This window comes from Amblyomma mixtum, chromosome 3 (genome assembly GCF_055824585.1).
Source record: "Amblyomma mixtum isolate Tamu chromosome 3, ASM5582458v1, whole genome shotgun sequence".
NCBI classification, from domain to species: domain Eukaryota; kingdom Metazoa; phylum Arthropoda; class Arachnida; order Ixodida; family Ixodidae; genus Amblyomma; species Amblyomma mixtum.
Genome location: NC_143014.1, coordinates 253,201,572 through 253,218,525, shown reverse-complemented (window position 1 = coordinate 253,218,525; position 16,954 = coordinate 253,201,572).

The window sequence follows — 16,954 nt, the reverse complement described above, 5'->3', positions numbered from 1 at the left end:
TATCTATTAGAGTGCAGCTGTTTGTAGGTTCTTCCCGATGCATCCATCGGCGTTGGGGTAGTAGCACGGCTGGTCATGTCATCACGTTACCTGCGCCATTACGTCACCGGAGCGAGTGCTCCCGTGGCCATGTAGTCCATGGCCCTAAGCTGTGATGTCAAAGCAAACGAAGCTGTCGGTGCAGAGCCCTCCCAGCCGCCCACGTGACCCCCGCGCTGTGACCTAATCGCGAGCATGCTTTGAAAAGAAGGTGACCAGAATCAATCGGAGTTCCACAAATCGCAAATAAATTGTCAAAGCACACAACAGCTCTGCCGGATAAACGCATAATGATCCAGGCATTCTGATTTATTCTTTTATTTTTCGTCTACCCCCCCCCCCCCCCCCGTGAATGACTGCTGTAATGAAGTGGGGGCTGTAACAAAACTATAGGAAAAAAGAAACCCACACCGTTAATTTATTTTCTCATTCATTAGGGCAAAATCACAACGTTAGTGATTGTAGGAAAGCTCGACGGATACCTTGTGCTCGTGGGCCTTTACCAGGAATTTAGGACAGCGCTCAGTCAGTGCCGCTAAGCCTAGCGGCCTGTAGCGCTTCAACGGCAGCCACTCGGTCATCCTCTTTATTTCTTACGTTACGGGTGATGTCAACGCAGTGTTACTGAATGTCCAAAGCCATGCGTCACGTGGTGGCAGTCAAGGGAAGCGCTGGGCCCGAATCACTGGTAATGACACGAGTAATCACAATTGAGGTTTTTCAACAAGGGGGAAGACGGCATCAGCCACTTCTTGCGTAAGGATTTTTTTGGCAAAAAGCAGAGAGGAATAACAGATAAGGCCCATATAATAAAGAAGAGCTTTTAACATGCTTGGGTGGTGAACAGCGCGGAAAACACTAGAACACAGGTGGGCAACCCACAGAGAGCGCTGGCTCGCAATTGAACATTTATTGAAAAGAAACGCATCCTGGAATAAAAAAAAAACCTTGAACTGCGCATTCCCAGGCGTCACAAAAACTAAAAAGTTGGCAAGCTTAGGATAAACACAACTTTTGAGAGATACGCCGGCAAAGACACATGAGTTCCTTCTCATCCAGCACAATAGAAGGCTTACTTACACACTCCTCTCTCAATTTTGCGATAAGGAATGCTTCCACAATTTCGCGAGATAACTCATCTAGGTGCTTGTAAAAAAAAGCTTGTGCCTTGCAGTTTTTCTGAGTGGTCTCGATTTACCATACTCTATCCACAGTGCTCAACCAATTTTGACCTTTACCCAATTTCCGTGGACCTTTCGATTCACGCAAGCGCACAATTAAACACCTGCCGTTTTGGCACACGTGCACCCTGTTGCAAGATACTGGAATGACATGCACGACGCCAGACTAGCATTTAACATACTTTAGGTATGCCGTACACCTCACCCAGATTTACTAGCTTCCTCATTTCGCCCTATTCTTTGCACAATTGAACAAACACGTTTTAGTTTATTAGGAGCACTGAAGTAATTGTGCTGCATGACAAGGAGTTCGAGTATTCTTGCCGTGTCATTTAAGAGTTATGTTATTCCTATGTTTCTCGATTTCTTGTTTTTTTTTTGTAGCTCCTTGGTGTGCGCAGTGAAAAGCTATAATTTCTTCGATGCCTCTCTTTTTAATAAACATGAAGTTGCCAGTCAGCGCTCGTCGTCTACCTTTCTCCTTGTGAGTTTCGCACTGTTCACCACCCAAGCATATCAACCAATCAACCAGCAGCCCAGCTTGAATTTCTTATACAAGCAGCTCCTAAATTCGCGGCATTAGATCTTTGTATGGGCGGCCGGTACAAACTGCAGTAGTCGGGTCAACATACACATTGCAGGCCTCCAATAAAATAATTATTTTTCAACATTCAAAATTTTCATGCTCTGGAAGAATCCAAAATGCGAACAACGAAGGGAATGAAATACGTTTCATATTTGTCTCAGCTGTTTACGTTCTAGTGGTATCTATCACGATCGTATGTGCCTTGAATTTTTCGGTTTCGTAAAGCAGCCCTTTTCGCATTGTGCAAAAACATCCATCGCTGTCGACACTCATGTATCCCAAGCGCTCGTACCTTCGCAGAGCGCCAAAGGCATGCAGTGCTTTCGCCATGGATGACATGCTACGCCATCCGTTTACCCTGAAGACACAATTTGGCATTACAGGACGCAGACTGAAATGGGGGCTACCACCTAGAGACAAAAAGAAATACAACCAAAAAGAGTAAGTAAGAGCATTGAGAATTCAACAGGCGTCATTCGCCGCGGAGGCTCAGTGGTTATGCTGCTCGGCTGCTGACCCGAAAGACGCGGGTTCGATGCCCGGCCATAGCGGTCACATTTCGATGGAGGCGAAATGCTAGAGGCTTGTCTACTGCACGATTTCAGACCACGGTAAAAAATTCCAGATGGGCGGAGTTATCTGCAGCCCTCCACTACTGCGTACGTCCCTCATAACCTGAGTCGCTTTGGGCCCTTAAACCCCATATCAAAACAAAGCCATCTAGCAGTCACAATGTGATTCAGGACAGCGTTAACGTTCTCAAGTCTCCACGCACAACAAAAAAAAAGCGATGTAAAGCCACAGCTCTGGAAAGAGTCTTCACCATTTGAAAAAAATCCGCGAAAAAAAAAGCTGAAAAATAACAAATAGGGCAATTATTCCCGAGCCCTCCACTACGCCATATCTTTCTTCTTTCACTCCCACCTTGCTGCCTTCCCTTACGGCGCGGTTCGGGTGTCCACCGAGATGTAAGACAATTACTGGGCCATTTGCTTTCCTCAAATCCCATTTTCAAATTTTCATTTTTCTGTGCCCGTGCCTGTTTAACACCGAATGCAGATGGAGTTAAAACGTTATTGTTATGAAGACAAGAAGAGTGAGTGGTTAGGAGTTATCTTGAAATATCTTGCGTGGACCCTCACGACAGACGCATGTGGCGGGAAGACCGCGCTTCTGGGCGATCTCTAGGCCCAGCTCACTGCCGAGTGTTCTGTCCCCGAACCCTAGCTGAGCAACGCAGTCACCCACTGCTTTTTGTCGAAGAGCGGGAGTGCCTGAGCGGATAAGCCCTAAACGCACTCGTATAGTATGTGATTTAGATTAGCTTTAGAATGATTGCATACACTGCAGCAGGATTGACATAACGCGGGGTATATGAGGCAACATATACCGGGTTTTCAAGGGAAGACTAAGTAATTTTCAAAAATAGAAATTTTGAAATAAAAATATTGGCTTCGCGGCATGGTATTTCTAGTGTTTGCGGACACCAGAAAACCGATTAATTATCTTAACTATTAAGCTTTTTTGCTTGATTTTTTGCGATGATTTTTTGCAAAAAGTTAGTTTGTTAACAAGCATATAATAACGGCAAAATCCAGCAATGTAGACGTGCTGTGTGGATTCGTTCTGATCCTTTTCCATGCGTACATTTGCTGCTTCAGTGGCGTCTACTAACCTTTTGGCTCTAAATCAGCCTCTGACTCAGTGTTTTCACCTAAGCGAGTGGTTAGGTAAAAATTAGGGCAAGGACCGGCTCAAATATGTCACCGTAACGGAAACAAAAAGCGCTTCTGCAACCAGAGAGAGGGGACGAATGTTGACAGCAGATCGTATTGGAAGGAGCCAAGCTTTCACTTAATCGTAATTTTGGGTTCGCATAGACTTCAACCCAGTCCTCATTTTCACGCGCCTGAAAATGGCATTTTCGCACTATTTGGTAGAACAGGGGGTTTAATGCTTCGAAGCCGCACATTCACTGTGAGAGACGCTGAAGTGGAGAGCTCCGGAATAATTTTGACCACCTGTGGTCGTGCAACGCTCGGTGAGATCGCATAGCACACGGCCGCTTTGTGTTTCGCCTCCATCAAAATGCGGCAGCAGTCATCTTGGGCGCCGCTTTTTTTTTTTTTTAGAAGGCATATTTTTGCATTACAGAGCTATATAATGGCACCATAGGCTGATTGCCTAGAGAAACAGTAAGAAAAAAAGAGAACTGAAACTAACAGAAATGGGAGCAGGGAAAATCACTATATGTAACATGTTGGACTGTTAGCCTCCTACGCAGCGCAATATGCACAATTTTCCAAGGAAGCGCATAGCATAATCCCTTGGTGTCGTGCAGGACGATAGCTTTAAAATGCGGTGCAGGCTCAAAAAACCAGTAAGTGGTGGCAACCACGAGAGACATCTTTCAAGGATCCCTTGGTATGACACTGGGGATAGCATGCGCGAATCTACGCATGCCAGCACTAAGACAATGCTCACTCCTCCATCAATGCGAGATGATCGCCAAGGAACACGAGTGGAGAAACAAGGAAAGTACCTCGCACTGAATATTTACGCCAGGTGTTGGCGGAATGATTTTAAGTAATTTTCAAACGTAGGCATTTCGAAGGAAATGAGAATTCCTTCTGGAGCATAGCGGCAGCATTTGCGGATGTAATAAAACGTGTGAGACAGCTGATTACAAGGGTAATTAACTAAAATATGCTAGGTAACTTTCTAAGCTGAGCAGTTACACACGGGTTCGCATTTTGAAAATTGCAATGAGCCATCAGGACATCAAATATCAATTGTTGGACGAGAAGAAATCTAATTGCCCTTGCTGCTATGGGGCGAGCAATTTCGGCTGTCCAGACGCATGGAGAAGGCGGCGTAGAGGCCGTGGAGCGAGCGTTGCCTCAACAACAGGCTAAAGTAGCTAGGAGCTCACGCATCACAATGCTTTCGCTTTTTCCTTCTAGCCCGAGTGAAGGTATGTGATGCGCCGCTCGGCCAAGAGGAAAAGAGGTGGGCGTGACTACGCGTACTTAGCAGGTGCCGCAGATCTGTCTTCTGCACAGCCGAAATTCATCGCCCTATAGCGCCGAGAGCAATTACATTTCTCGTATTTCATAATGGATAATGGACGCCCTGATGGCCTACTAGCATTGCCTAATTGCAATGAAGCGCCTAAATGCGAAACTACTAAAAGTTAATTAGTATAGTTTCGTTAACTAACACAGCAATCAACTTATCTAACACGCTTTATGAAGTCCTCTAATGCCGTCGCTGTAATCATGAAGGATTTGTAGTTTTATCACAAAAAGCCTAGTTTTTCAGAATTACTGCAAGTCTTCCAGTAGATACCAGGTACCATCGGGGACAAATGTGGTATACTCTCCGAGAATTACTGCAAGTCTTCCAGTAGATACCAGGTACCATCGGGGACAAATGTGGTATACTCCCCGTGGCGGGAGCCTGAGGAAAGGAAAACTGCGTTCAAACGCCATCTACAGGCGGCATCTGAGATCGGACAGCTAATGCGATCGGTTTGATACGGCGAGCTCAGCTGACGGCAGCATCCAGCGGAGTCCTAGAATAGGGGCAACCGACCGTTGCGGGTGGACTCATCTGACCACATAAAAGCACTTGTGCTAGAGCTAAATAAAGTTATCCTATCCTATCCTATTATCAGCAGGCATGTCGTTTGGCTCTTTTCAATGTTTCGTGCTTTAGCTCGTCAAAACACAGCAGCTTTTCGTTGCTCCGGCTCCCGCCGCGTTGAGTATACTACTTTTGTCATCGATAGTACATATAAACACACGAATGTGGGTCCGAGCGTCCACTTCTTCGCCTTCGGTTTTACTGCATTGATCCCCTTGTAATCATCGAATGAGTGAAGACAGTTCTCGCATTTTTATGAGTAAACGCTTTTGCCGTGCTTTCTCAAGTTATGCGCAGATACTGGACTCATCAGGGCGGTGGTGACAATACTTGTCATAGACTGAGCGCAAACCTGCCTTAGAGGCTCTTTCCTTCACCTGGCACGGGCCCACAGGTGAGCTGCACTGATCCAGATTTGCTGTGGCCTTCGTTTGCAGTTAGTCAACCATCCTGGCCATGCAGAAAGTCTCAAATGCGATTAGTGTTCTTTTTACTAGAGACCATAGTCGTTTAGAAACCGTTATGTAGAGCATAGAAACCGTGTTTAAGATGTTTACCTTCGCCATGCACGGAAACAACTGCAACTACTGATCATTTTGGCACGTTTGAACTGCCCACTGTTGTTCCAAACGTGCTTTCATCGGGCTCACGGTCAGCCCCGTGATTTACTGGTCAAGCTACAAGGTTCGTTTCGAGACTTTTCACTAAGGAGTGGTCGTCGATCAGCTCTCCGAAAAGGAAGTTTGCTCTTCATTTGCTCGGCGTGTGGCATCTACAGCTCGTCATCGTCCCCTTCCGTCCTTATCGTTTCCTCTCCTCTTACCTAAATGCTTACCTGCAGGCTTAATGCTGATTTTCCTGTTCGACCTCTGAGCGATTCGCTTAAGTCAACTCGCTCCCTACGTATCCGGCATAGGTGTTCCGGGTAAGCGTTTTTTTGCATCAGTAATGGCTTTGAAAAAACGCAACTGTGGTGGATTATTAAAGGGCAAGATGGGAAACATGGGTGCCTAACACTGAATGGAATTTTTTGTATGTTCTTGTAATGTGTTAAGCACAGTGACAGAAAAAAAAAGAGCATCGATTGCAGCTCCCTGCGGTCGCGCGTTAACATCGGACTGAGAAAGCACCTCGGCGACATGCGCTGAAGGACGCCAAGAAGGCTCCTATCCCGCCAAGGAGAGCTGCACATTCACCATCATCATCTGTGTAACAAACACAATTGCGAAGCAAACGTGTCATTTTTCTTCTCTTCCAAACATGTCCCGGCTGTCGTTGCATCTACCTTGACCTCGAAAAGACACGGTTCCCAAACGCCGCGGCGCAACTTCAAAGGTGAATCTGAGTTCCTTGTCTCGGTATTTATACGGCGATCTGCAAGCAGCCAACCGCTTCAGGTTTCCTTGGTTTGCGAGAGCAGTAAAGTAACAATAAAAAGGAAGAATAAGCAGCAGAACTCCTCTCCTCTTGAAAAGAATTCACTTTCGGGACGTCGTGGTGCTGCGTGCACAGCGGAACTTTCAGCGATGTCTACGCCACATTAGGGATTTTTTTTGGAAACGCTGCATAAATCGCCAATGTTTTGGCAGCCGACCATTGCGCCGGAATTGCGCCATTCTGCTATTGATTTTTTTTTCTGCCTAAAAAGAATTGGTTAAACAAACCACCTAGCACACATACCCTCACATGTCCAGAAGACATGCAAACCATTTGAGTTAATGCCTTCCTGCAGCAGCTGAGAAGTGAGCGATCAAAAAAAAAAAAAGTCAAGACCGGACCCTACAGGCGATGGGGTTTTCCTGTCCACCAAGTAAAGCGCCTCTTAATTTTGAGCGCCATATACGCATAAATAACAATCGCACATAAACCCTCGGACCTCGGAAGTTTAGCTGACCTCAAATCCGCCGCCCCCTTTTAGTTTTGTCATCTCTTTTAGGCTCTCTCCAACATATGTTTTGTTTCGCTTTTTGAAACACCGTCTGCTTTGAGACGGCGTTCCCCTCCCCTCACCTTCGCTCTTGCACTTCCTTCTCTCTAACCGCCGCTTACGACTTATGACGCGCGAAGCCCACGGTACTTGTGCAGCTCAGAGCGATAGTTTTACACCCGTGCCCCGAGGGCCCTCTGACCGCCAAGCGCCTCGCCTTGAACAGGCGTCACCTTGGAACTTCCACAAGAGGAGAAGGGAAACAAGAGAGCAGCGGAGAGAAGGCCAGTTGGTGTTTTCCCCCGCGTTACGGAAGCCACCGTCTTCGTGGCGTAATCGTAATTGATCGTGAGGAGCTTGCTTGGTTGCGCAACGCTCTTTATACCATCTTTTTTCTTCCGCTTTCTTTCGGGCTTTTGTTTTTTTTCCGACAGCTGGCTAGTGAGCGTGAAGCTGGTGGGCAGATATCTTTCTGGCGTCTTCTGTTCGTCTGGCCCGGCTGTACGCTTTTCCTCTCAGATCGCCTAGTTCGGCGCAGTGTACGCTGCATAGAGTGTAACCCACACTAGAGCGGCGCAACCCCGCAGCCGTAAATTAGCTCACTCGGACAGGTGGGCCTCAGCGTTGACCTTGAAAAGCTGGAAAAACACACCTTCTGCGCGACGAATATTCACAGGCATGCAGCTGCAAGAATAATTCGCCTACAACTCGTCAAGAAACCACCACCGCCATATGCTACCATTGGAACAAGAGTTTTAATGCGCGCATTAACAGGGAGCGCAGCGAATGTAATCTGCGTTTGAACTTGGATGCAAAACTGCCGCACCTCGTCACTTTAAAAAATGGCTGCAGTGCGCGGTGAACTAATTTAGGGTCTTTCAATCACTTCCATGCGCGTCGCCTCAGAGCTGCGAGCTGCAGCTTTGCTGCATCGGCTAGATGTGACGGTAATCTGTGATCACGTTTTAAACTATAGGCTAGCGATGAAATACGTGCCATTATTTTAGCTATTGTAGAATTATTATTTGTTCATTTCATGTCGAAAACTTTCTAAACGCCTTAGAGTAAGAAGGTAAACATCTTTGGGACCCGTGGATACAGCGTACAATTTTTCTCCCCTTCCAGCCTTAATCATGCTGTATGGAAACTACAAAGAAGAAAAAAAAACATTTCGATAATTCCGGGGTCGTGAGAAGTTTTTCAGGTGCGTCAGAAAGGGTTCACAGCGAGCTTTAGGGCGCAGCGCAGTAAATGACTTGCGACACCGGAAGGCCGTAAACGTTGTCCCCCGCTGAATAGCCGCCAGCGCTTGTGCGGTGGTCTTTCGCACGAAAACAGCGCGCGGTTCTCGAGCTGCTAAGGAAAGTCCGCACTGCTGCGGTACCATGTGCGCAAACACGCAATTGCCGTTGTCCAATCAATTATATAGCTGTTACTTCACACTGGCCAGCCGGACTTGAGTCCCCCTTCGCTGCTTCCGTGAGTCTTTTGGGGAGACTAGACTCTTCGAATTGAAGCCCGTGTACACGTGCTGTCCAAGCCATGGACTCACTTAGCCGATGATTTGCTCTGAGCAGCTGCTGGGCGACTGAGCACATGCTCTATGCGCACAGCCCTTCGCTTTAGGCTTCTGTTTTCGGGTTAATTCAGGGTGTAAAGGTAGGGTGCCACTTCTTGAGTTCAAATTCGGCTAAAAGGCTATTATAAAAAAAGTGATTACGAGGAGTTTTTTGGAGGTTATTTGGCGCGATAGATATATTCACTAAGAGCCGACGTTTTAGCGCCAGACATAGCATAATATTTTCTTGTCTCCTGTTCATGAACACTCTTGACCGCCGCGGTGGCTCAGTGGTTATGGTGCTCGGCTGCTGACTCAAAACACGTGGGTTCGATCCCGGCCATGGCGGTGGAATTTCTTTGGAGGAGAAATTCTAGAGGCATTTGTACTGTGCAATGTCAGTGCACGTTAAGGAACCCCCCCATGGTCGAAATTTCCAGAGTCCTTCACTACGGCGTCTCTCATAGGCTGAGTCGCTTTGGGACGTTAAACCCCAAAATGCAAACCATAAACACTCTTGAAGCGGTAGTTTGCATCAACATACTGTTTACAAAGTCAAATATTTTTGTTTGTTATTGTATACTAGGTATCCGTGGCGTACACTTCCATATTCGTATTATTACGTGTATGGCGATGTTCGTAGCATTTCCATATTCTTTGGCAGCGAATTTGAGATACTCTGAGTACGAAAAATGCGGAATTTACTTTCATTGTATAAATTTTGAGAGTTTATGCGATGCAGTTCAACCATCTCACACTCAGCGAAATGATGCAAATGGCGAACGGTCCATTTCCCGATGCCAGCGCCAGCCAATCACGAAAAACGAAGTAAAACACACGCTCCGATGCTAATTTTCAACCGATCGCAGTGTGCTCTTACCTCTTTGCTCAAACAAGATTGCATATTCTGCAGAGCAGAATAAAAAAAAAGTGTAACATAAGTTACCGCTTTCGAAGTACAGGTTATCCAGCGCACACACGGTTCAACCCTTGTTTTAGATCTCAAATCGTCATTGTATGGTTTACAGCCTACCTGAGCTTGCTGTAGGAACGCTGACAACAAATCATCATGCTTGATTTAAAAGTACGATAGTTTTACTAAAAAGGTGAACGGTATACCCGAACCGTACACGTATTTCACTGATAATGATAGGCGTCTTCGATGCCGAGTGGCTGGTTCGGTGGCGTGTACCACGTTCGGTTCAAGAATCAGGAGTAGCGAGCATTAATCCCGGCACGTCCGCAGACTTCCCCTCTTTTTCCGTGTTTTGTAGTGTGTTCGTACTCTGTTCTTAGGAACACGATCGCAAAAAAAAAATCTCAGACGTCTAGCTTCGAGTAACTAACTTCGAGTAACCTCGGATAACCCAATGTATGAAGTTTTCAAGGGAAGGACTCATATGCTGCAATGCAATCAGTCTTCTAACAAGAGCAACACAGACCACTGAAGCGACACTTGACCCCTGTGTCACGAGTTTTGTTCCTGATGATTAAAGAGGGTGCCTTAAAATCAGGCATAAGTGACCATTTCCCAACATTTTGCTTTCTGCCTGGGAATCCGCCAGCTCGATCAAGTGAAGAACACTTGGAAAGAATTTACACCGAACGTCACGTGGAAGAGTTTGTGGATTTTATGTCAAATTTTAGCTGGAATGGCGTAATGACAGTGACTCCAATAAGGCCTATAATACTTTCATATCGTCTTTTAATTGTGTCCCTATATGACCATGGTTTTCTACTCAAACCTAGAAAAAATGGAAAAAATTGTGGAAACCGTGGATAACTGAGGAATTGTACGAGAGGATTAAATTTCGCTAGTCTTTTTCAATTATTCTTTAACACAAGAGAGGAAAGTGATCTTTGTCAGTACAAAATGACACGCAAACTGAACAAGGACATCCAGAGAGCTAAATCTGAATACGCACTTAAATTTCATAGTACTTACGGCAACTAGAGTGTCATGTGGGAGAGTTTGAAAAAAAACAGAAAACAAAAATCTACTCATCAGAAAGATTAATTTTCAGAAACTCAGTGTCACTGAGAGGGAGATTTCAAACTTGTTCAACAAACACTTTCTTACAATAGGGTCCTCTTGGCATACACTGTGAAAAATGACACCGCTAAAAGCTCTCTGTCAACTGTCTTCCTGTCTCCAACAGACCAACGTGAAGTGCACGGCGTAATAATGTAAGCCAAAGATAATTCTGCATGTGGCCCTGACTAAGAAAAGCCAAAACTGCTAAAAGCGGTGAGTGCTATGGTTGAGGTCCCACTGGCGGACATCGCTAACCTTATTATGATAAGAGGGGTGTTTCCAGCCAAAATGAAGCTAGCTGGAGTTTCTGCCGTTCATAAAGAATGACGAAGAAGGAATTATCGAGAACATAGAAAAAGTAAACAATTGACACTACGTATCTTGTTAGACTTTGGAAAACCGTTTGACTGCGTGCAACATGAACCCCTTTTGCGCAGACTTCTCCTTTATGGTATTCGAGGTATCGCATTTTCTCTAATAAAATGCTTTTTAATTTGAAGCTCACAGTTCACAGTAATCAACCAAGTTGAATGAGTGATAGAAACTTTTCGATATGGAGTACCTCAGGGTCTGTTCTTGGATCTGTTCTGTTCTTATTATACAGAAATAATATTGTTAAAACTCAAGCACATAAACGGGACTGTACGATGATGAGACGTATGTATTTTCTCAAGAGTTAAAACACATGAAATATGCAAAAAAGAAAACAAACATCTTGAAAGTCGGAATACGTGGCTGAAGGCGAATAAAATGCAATTGAAAATAAAAAGAAAACAAAGTATTGACTGTTTAGGTCGAAAGGATCAACTAATATATCGACCTTAGCTTTGGAATTTCAGGGAGCACCTATCCAAGATTCATCTACGATCCGATCTTAAGGTGTCGTGTTTAAAGAGAACTTTTCATGGTCACCTCATGTCCACGCGTTAAGAACCGGCGTATCTAGGGACATTGGCATACTAAATAAACTAAGATCACTCCTCCCGTTTGATGCTGAACGTAAAACCTTCTATGCACTTGTGCATTTACGTGCGACGTACTGTTCTCTGGTTTGGTGGACGACAACCGATAATTATCTTTTTTCGTGGCAAAAGCGATCTAGACGAGCGATTGGAAACGTGCCCTGCACTTAAAGCAATGCTTCGTTTTTTACCAGCTATAGGGTGCATCAGATAGAACAACTGTTTAAACAAAAACTACCTCTGGAAGCCCTACGTCAATACCGAGCAAACAGAACGGAGCTTCAGAAAAACTATCAAGCAATCCTCATATGAACTACCACAGAGCTTATTAGTTAAGCCAGATCACGCAATAATTATGGATTACAGGCTGTGATCACAACACCCGAACACCTCAATGAGTACCCTGACATATTAAACTTACAAAACGGCAGTACCTGTCCAAAACAATTCAAGAAGAAAGTCAAAACGCTATTTCTAGCAGAGCAGAAGGTACGAAGAGTAAATCCCCTGAATCAACCCTTGGTGCAAGTCTTATGCATTGTTTTGCATTTTCATCGCCCATTATCTGGATTGCATTGCGTTATGTGTGTGCATTGTGCTTTATGTTGGATTGTCATGGATTAAGTTCCGTAAAAACGATTGTTTGCTGTTACGGAATCCATTTAGTATTAATAGAGCTCAAAGTAGTTCTTCCCTTCTCCTTCGACAGGATGATTAGATGTGTATCAAAGGAATCGTAACCCTTTAATGCATTTGCGCTGTTGTATGTTGTTCGGCGAATGATGTTTAGCCATCTGCAAAAAACATTTACTGCCTGCGCCGTCAGGGTGGCATAGCCTAGTCAGGCGTTAACCGGACCTTTTGCTATGCCTCCCGTGCCAATTTGTATGTAGTTGTATCAAAGAAGGAAGGAAAGAAAGAAAGAAGGAAAGAAAGAAACAGAAAGAAAGAGAGAGAGAGAAGGGAAGAAAGGAAGAAAGAAGGAAAGAAATAATGACAGAAACAAAGAAAGAGATAAAGAAAGAAAGAAAGAAAGAAAAAAAGGAAGAAAGAAAAAAAGAAAAAAAGAAAGAAGGGAAGAAAGGAAAGAAAGAAAGGAAAAAGAAAGAAAAAAAAATAAAGAAAGGAAAAAAAAGAAAGAAAAAAATAAAGAAAGGAAAAGAAAAAGAAAGAAACAAAGAAGAAAGAAACAGAGAAGAAAGAAACAAAGAAAGAAACAAAGAAACAAACAAATAAACAAAGAAAGAAAGAAAGAAACAAACAAACAAACAAACAAAGAAAGAAAGAAACAAAGAAAGAAACAAAGAAAGAAACAAAGAAAGAAAGAAAGAAAGAAAGAAAGAAAGAAAGAAAGAAAGAAAGAAAGAAAGAAAGAAAGAAAGAAAGAAAGAAAGAAAGAAAGAAAGAAAGAAAGAAAGAAAGAAAGAAAGAAGGAAAGGAAGGGAAAAAAAGCCAGTCTGCTTTAAAGAAAGGAATTTGAATGTGCGTCAATTTGAGAAGGAATGTGCAACTCAAAGCAATAAACGCGGAAAGCCAGCAGTCGGAGACAAATAGAGATAACAGGCGATAAAACGAAACAGTCTTGTGAGGTCTCGATGACCAGCGGCGAGCAGAACAAAGAGAGTGCCAAAGGGGGCGCTAGGTTTGCTGCTGACCGCGGGCAACACGCAGAACGTTTCAAGGTCATCTTGTGCTGCAGTGCAGACGGGCACAGGTTACCACACATTTTTCTGTTCAAGAGGAAAACAATGCCTACCAAAGAAAAGCTTCCGCCTAAAGTTATCGGGCGGGGGAGTAAAAAGGTTTTTTTTTTTTTTTGATGTCGAAACTCTACTCGAATGATTTCGTTTTGTGTGGTGCAGGCTTCCTTCAGCACTGCTAAAGCCTCGCTGCATACTGATCCTGGACTCCTTCCGCCGGCACTTCCCCGATCGTGTGAAAAAAACGGTAGCGTACGCTAGATGTGACCTGGTAGTCATTCCGGGCTGATTGACACCTATTCTTCATCGACTGGACGCGTCGCTGAAGAAGCCGTTGAAAGATCGCATCGGTGAGTTCTACAGTGAATAGCTCCAGCGGGAAAACCCGAAGACACCAAAAGGCGGTTGATGCGCGCTTCTTTGAGAGAAGTGGGTCAAAGATCCCTAGTATGAACTACCAACCGACGTGATCTGCGCAGCGTGTTTCACGTGCGGCATCGCGGTACTGCTTCCGAGGGCCAGCAGCAGCAGTGACTCGCAAGATGGCGATGACCGTGACAGCGTCCTTCTCACTAGGCGACGAGTCATAAGTGATGTTTTGTGGACAAATAAATGTTTGCTTGTCACGGTCTTCTGAAAAAAATATTGCTTAGCTTGAGCCAACTTTTTTGTGTGAAAGCACTATTCCGATGGGTAGACCCGAATAAGATCTTGCGCTGTTTTTTGGTTTGCGATGTTTATGGGTTTGTGCGAGGTCAGATAAGTAAATAAAAATAAATCTAACAAATATCCGCGACTGGAATTCGAACTCGTGGCGGTGCGAGCAGATCAGCTTTGCTGGCCACTGCGCGAAAAAAAAAAGAGCAATAGGCCATCACCGCAGCCAAAGACGCCTCGTGCTAAACTACAACACACTGTCGCGCCATGTATAACACACCGTCTTCTTCATCAACTAATACTGCTATCAAAATAATATTCTCTCTTTCAGCTATGTGGCGATAGTGAGAGAAAGATGTGCGCTGCATGCGTTGGCTGGACACCTATGTTCCAGAAACACGGTACTAGAGCAATGCGCGTTGACGTTGGCAACATTCTGCAGAAACGCGGCACTGGAGCTTAGGCCGCTGAGTACATTGGGTAAATTGGAACTGACAATGAAAAAGTTGAAGAGGGGCATAATTGACTTCGTGTAAGTGGACACCTCTATCGCGCTTTCAGGTACGTGGCGCTGGTGTCCACCTGAAAAAGAAACAGCGCTTTTGCACAATATTTAGTGCTTAGCAATGCTAAATCACTAGAGTTTTTTTTTTTTTTTGCCTTTTTGCCCGGGGGGGGGGGAGGTGTCGCGAGTTCGGGCGTCGACTTAAGTGCCTTACCTTAGTATCTTAAGTGCCCTCCGTAATTTATTACAAACGTTATAGGCGATAAATAAATTTAGCTGTAGTTCATGGCTAGGCCGACATTGAAAAGACAGAGAACGATCAAAATAAATTATTGTTACACTGAGGCGTTCCAAATTCCTCTTAGACTCAAAGCTTAAGGAGTATGCCAGAAATCCTAATTTGAATGGCAGAAATATCTCAGAGTAACCCAGATGGATTCTTGTAAGAGTGAAAATTCAGCTCGTGTCACATGCTTAGCCATCGGTCGCTCCTGTTGTGCAGTAAAGGTGCAGTTTTTAAGCCGTTTTTTAGCCGTTTAAGCAGTTTTTGAACGTTAACGTTTGTTCAGTAATGCGATACGTCGAAATAGCAGAATCGCTTCCCTCAGTCTAGATAATGCAGGCTCAAACAAAGATTTTGCGAAAATCGTCAACATCAATTTAGGAAAATTTCGCATTGCAAAGAAAAAAATAGGCCACAATCGAGGAGTAGGGAATTGTGATCCACGAAATTTTAGCAAACCCGAACAGAGATGGTTGTTTTCTGTTAAACAAGTCCTGCTATGTGACCTAGCATCGCCATTTTGTATCATTGCTGTCCCTGCTTGCAAGCGACCGTACTCGGTTTATAGGGGTTTAGCGTTATAAAGTGACTCAAGCAATGAAGGACGCCGTAGTGAAGGGCTTCGGGAATCTCGACCGCCTGAGGTTCTTAACCGTTCACTGATATCGCACAGTACACGGGCGTCTAGAATTTCGCCTCAAAATTCGACCGCTGCGGCCGGGATCAAACTCGAAAGTGACCGTACTAATGTACTCCATTTCGTAACAAATTCATCGGCTGTTGCCAATCTTATCTGACACAGTCGTACACAAACCGCTTCGCAGGCCACGTACGCACGTAAAGAAACAACGAAAAACTGTGTAGCCCAAAAGTATGTGAACTCAAGGCAGGATGTCCGGTAGCATATAAAAAATAAGCAGAGTTCAGCAATAAGTAGAATTATTGATAAAAACTAACTGTGTTTTCTGCTCTTCACCAGACACCTCTGGACGGTGAACTAGTTTCTACTGCTAAAGGGGTAAGGAGAATTTTTCTCCTTGGAAAAATACTCGATCCTCTTCTGGGTGGACAAGTTTTAGCGCGCATTTTTCAGTGACGAAGTTCGCGTTTGAAAGAACCTACAGCGCCTGCGCGTCACCGTCCTTCTAGTGGCCACTTATTAAGAAATCCATGCACACACTGCGACCCGCTTGAAGATAACTACGAAGCGCGTCAGGGACGTGACTGCCGGCACGCGCAGCGGGGGGAGACCCGTTCGCTGAGTGTTCTTCGTCGGCTTTCTCTTCCCGTCGGCCATATGCACTAAGGTCTAGTAGCACTGCGGGTACCGAGCTAAAGAAATAAACACATAAATATTTCTACTCAAGGAATTGCAGCCGAAACCCTGATGACATTATTTTCCATTAATCCAAGGCACCAATCACTGGGCATTACACAACAGCTGTAAACAATAAATACTTTCCTTAATGCCAAGAAATGAGCTCAATACTCACGAAACGTGTTTTTTTTTTTAGATAAAGTGCCTTCCAATGGATGGGACCAGTCAATTATTGGCGGTGCCAAAAAATGTTTTTGAAGGTAAGTACCTGGCGTACTGATGTGAGGACCACTCAAGGTCGAAATAAAATTGCACCCTATGCTCAGTATTTAGCGTGTACAGTATTTAGCGTGTAGCGTGTACACTACACCACACCACCTCATGGAGCTATTCGCCACACGTCCGCTGCGAAGTCGGGCAAAAGCCGCATTGTTGCCTTAGAATGTCACAGCTTTCCTTATTGCTCTCCTTAGACATGTCGGTTTTGTGCATTCAACTCGAGGAGCATAATAAAGATTTTTAGCGGATTGTGAGCATTATCGATAAAATTAAAGACGC